This window comes from Pimephales promelas, unplaced genomic scaffold, assembly GCF_988280905.1.
Source record: "Pimephales promelas unplaced genomic scaffold, fPimPro1.hap1.1 HAP1_SCAFFOLD_81, whole genome shotgun sequence".
Taxonomy (NCBI): domain Eukaryota; kingdom Metazoa; phylum Chordata; class Actinopteri; order Cypriniformes; family Leuciscidae; genus Pimephales; species Pimephales promelas.
In genome coordinates, this window is record NW_028297313.1 from 65,001 (window position 1) to 69,490 (window position 4,490).

Sequence of the window (4,490 nt, forward strand, 5' to 3'; positions counted from 1 at the left end):
GAGTTGGGGCCCCATACACCCGGCGTGGGGGGCCCTCCTAGAGGCCCCCAATACCCCCGAGTGTGGAGCCCCAACTCGGCTCACTTTTCGAGTTACAGCCGGTCAAAGTTGAAACTTTAAAGGGCCATATCTCCGGAACCAAGCCGAGTTGGGGCCCCATACACCCGGCGTGGGGGGCCCTCCCAGAGGCCCCCAATACCCCCGAGTGTGGAGCCCCAACTCGGCTTACTTTTCGAGTTACACCCGGTCAAAGCTGGACAGGAAGTGGCCGTATCTCGGGACCGGAAGGTCCCCGTGGCTCGGGACGGCGGGAGGAGCAAGGTCCCCGAGAGCGGGCCCCGCACCCGCCGCCGCGAGCCGCTGGGACCTCCCGGTCCCGAGATGGGCCCCGTTACGCGCGGGCGACTTTCGGAGAAAACGGCCCGTATCTCGGAGAGGGGAGGTCCCAGCGGCTCGCCCTTTCGGGTGTCGGGGGCTCCCCACGGGCCCTCTCGGACCCCGCCTGCCCCGGGCCCCTGGGACCTTTCCTTCCCGGGCGCCCCCCCGACACGTCGGGCCCCTTTTCTCCGGGACCCGGGGGCCCCGGAGCTCGGGGGCGGGCTCTTTGCGAGGGGCCCGCCGGGACGCCACACTTGACCCGAGTCCGGTGTCTCTGGGCCGCCGGGTCCCCGAGCTACGGGCGTTCGAATTCGGGGCCCGAAAATCCCTCAAAGTCCGAAAACGTGCAGTGGGCGGGGACTTCCGGGGCCCCGGAGGCTCTGACGGCACACCCAGGGAGGTGCACCGTCCTCGGGCACGGCCAGGTGGCCCCCCCGGGGTCCTGGAAGTCCCCCCGCCCCCCGGAGACACCCACACCCACACCCACCCACCCACCGGACGGGAAGATTCCGTTTTTCGCCGATATCTCGAAAACGGCCGGGCGAAAAAATTTCAAACTCGGGTCTTCCGTAGGCCTCGGGGGGCCCTATCCAAAGAGGCCACCCGCGTCCCCGGGGGCCTCGGGGTCAGGGAGTTAGGCCCGGTCAAAGGCGCGGCGTTTTTGGCTTATATCTCGCGAACCCCCGGGCCAATCTTCCCCAAACTCGAATCGACCGTAGTGCCGGACGGGGCCTTTCGAAAGAGCCCACCCACGAGGTCCAACTCGCCCGGGTCCCCGAGTTATAGCCGTTCAAAGTCGGGGGTCCCGGCGAACGGCGATCCGGTAGGGGGCGTCCCCGGGGCCCGCCGCCGCCCTGGTTCGAGCGAGGGCCCCCGTGGGACCTCGCCACCCAAATTTGAGCTCTCTGGGCCTTCGCGTCGCGGAGATACGGGCGATTTTCTCCCGGGATCGTGACGTCATCGGCGGGCGCCATTTCAGAGCGCGGCCGAGGGTTTTCGGCCGATATCTCCGCGAATACTCGACCAAAAACGACGAAACGCATATGGACGCGTTCAGCTCGGCGAGACGGTTCGAATGAGCCCGGCCTCGGCCGGGCACGTCGAGTTTTCGGCGAGATATTTGCGTTTTTCCGCTTCCGGGGCGCTTTGGGGGCCCGTATCTCGGGCCCCCGGGGGCCCACGGGGCTGGGGGCGGTCTCATTCGAAAGGTCTCGTCCCGTTCTCCAGCCGACAAAAATTTGGCGTCGATCGGAGCCGCCTTCGGAGAGCTACGGTCGTTTGAAGCCCCGTGCGGTGGGGTTACCGTCCTTCAAACAGCCGCCGCTCGCAGGGGGAGTCCCGGGGAGGCATGGTTGCCTGTATGACTTGGGCTTAGAGCACCCAGCCCCGCGCTCCTGGAGGAACCTCCGGTGCACAGGGTCTGCTGCAACCAGCCACGTGGGTTCTGAGGGGTAGGGGAGCGTGCGCTCTCCTCCCCGGGCGGGCGGCCGGGCCCTGGGGGCTCGCGCCTCCACGGAGGGACCTCGCTCCCGGGGCTTCGTCCCCGGGGCTCGGGGACTCCGTGGCGGCTCGGCCCCCGGGGTTCGACCCCGCTCGCTCGCTCCAAAACCCAAGTCCAAAACGTGGGGTTGCACGGGAGCTCCGGGCGCGACGGGTCTCCACGCACGGCCCCGGGGAGGGAGCTCCGACCCGGGCCGGAGGCAGATTCGCCCCCCGCCCCCCGGCTGTCCGCCCGGAGCCGAGACGGTCCTAAAACGGGCCTTGGGGGTGATGTAGAAGGGTAACGCTCACACAACCAGGACTCACACAAACCGATCTGCATCCCAGGCAGGGTGCGGGTCTCCTGGGCACGAATAAAGCCCGATGCCCCGTGGGTGATGTTGGCCCTGGCCACTCAAGGCACTCACCCAAGCCAGAGAGGGTGCACTCTGGCTGGGGAAGCAGATTCAATCTCTGCTGTGGTGGAGCTCTGGAAAAACGCCAAACCTCCAGGAAAAGACGGCCCGGTTTCTCTGAAAAGTGCATCCCAGGCAGGGTGCGGGTCTCATGGGCACGAATAAAGCCCGATGCCCGTGGGTGATGTTGGCCCTGGCCACTCAAGGCACTCACCCAAGCCAGAGAGGGTGCACTCTGGCTGGGGAAGCAGATTCAATCTCTGCTGTGGTGGAGCTCTGGAAAAAACGCGAAACCTCCAGGAAAAGACGGCCCGATTTCTCTGAAAAGTGCATCCCAGGCAGGGTGCGGGTCTCCTGGGCACGAATAAAGCCCGATGCCCCGTGGGTGATGTTGGCCCTGGCCACTCAAGGCACTCACCCAAGCCAGAGAGGGTGCACTCTGGCTGGGGAAGCAGATTCAATCTCTGCTGTGGTGGAGCTCTGGAAAAACGCGAAACCTCCAGGAAAAGACGGCCCGGTTTCTCTGAAAAGTGCATCCCAGGCAGGGTGCGGGTCTCATGGGCACGAATAAAGCCCGATGCCCGTGGGTGATGTTGGCCCTGGCCACTCAAGGCACTCACCCAAGCCAGAGAGGGTGCACTCTGGCTGGGGAAACAGATTCAATCTCTGCTGTGGTGGAGCTCTGAAAAAAAAAAAACGCGAAACCTCCAGGAAAAGACGGCCCGGTTTCTCTGAAAAGTGCATCCCAGGCAGGGTGCGGGTCTCATGGGCACGAATAAAGCCCGATGCCCGTGGGTGATGTTGGCCCTGGCCACTCAAGGCACTCACCCAAGCCAGAGAGGGTGCACTCTGGCTGGGGAAGCAGATTCAATCTCTGCTGTGGTGGAGCTCTGAAAAAAAAAAAAAACGCGAAACCTCCAGGAAAAGACGGCCCGATTTCTCTGAAAAGTGCATCCCAGGCAGGGTGCGGGGTCTCCTGGGCACGAATAAGGCCCGATGCCCACCTTGAAACGGAGCCTGGGCTCGGGCTCCAAGTCCAGATCTCGAAAAACGACAGAGTCCAAAAAGGTCCTTGTTAGTCCAATAAAAGACTTTATTGACACCAGCCTCTACAAACGACTCGTTTTTAAAAGTGGGGAACTATGACGACAAAGAGGATAAAACACAACCCCTGCAGAAGAAGATCAACGCCTGCTTCAACACGGCCGGTTTAGCCCCGCCCACCGATTCACGCATTACACGCATAGCTAAGTAACATGCCTACCTCATGATGACAAACCGGATCGAGCTACCGAGCAATACAGAATATTGTGCAGTGCCTGGTTGTGGAAGACAATGTGGATTCCAATAGGACTGCATGGATAAACTTTATTTTTAATGACGTTCCAGCTGATGAGGTAAAACATCGTCGTCTATTCGCTTCATTTCACTGAGGATTGTTTTGTCAACAAGACTGGATTTGCAGACCAATTAAGAGTAAAGAACGGTGCTGTGCCGTCTATATTGGATCTGACAGGAATTGTGCAACACACGGACGGACTCTTGGTCGAACATGTATGGGCGAATCATTCTGGTCGCCATTTTACAACATTGGACGTTTTCCCCCACGTACACTGATGGGTGAGTTAAACTCATTATAATATGCAAAACTGTCATCCACTCGCCGCAGTGGGCGTTTACTTCCAAGTCTTCAGTGCGACACGCCCATAAAAACCAAACGTTTTTCAGCTAGGCTCACAACTTGGGTACAAAATAGCCTATTACTTATTCATTTTGATGTTTTTGAATGCAAAAACCAAGCTAACGTCATAAGTTGACCTCAGACAACAAGATAATACAATTTAAAAAGCCAGTTCATGACCCCTTTAATTTTTTTTGCAACCGCGCGAGAGATCACTTCCGGCGCTTTACGGCACTTGCGCAGACCGAAGAGCCCGTGCCCTCAGATCACTTGGACGTGGTGGTCCAGGCCCTTGCAGGGGAACAGGGCTAGGACTGTGGCGTGGGCGGACCAGGATTATGGCATGGCGGGCCTGGTCCGTGGAGTGTGGGTAGACGTGGAGCATGGGTGTGGCCCCCTTGGCAGAGGGCTCTGGTGTGGCAGTTTCTATATTGGCAGGAGACTGTGAAGAGGGCGTCCATCTTGGCAGGAGACTGTGGAACGGTGGCCATGGAGTTGATGTGCGTGGGAAGCACACATAGCCGTGGCCATGATGA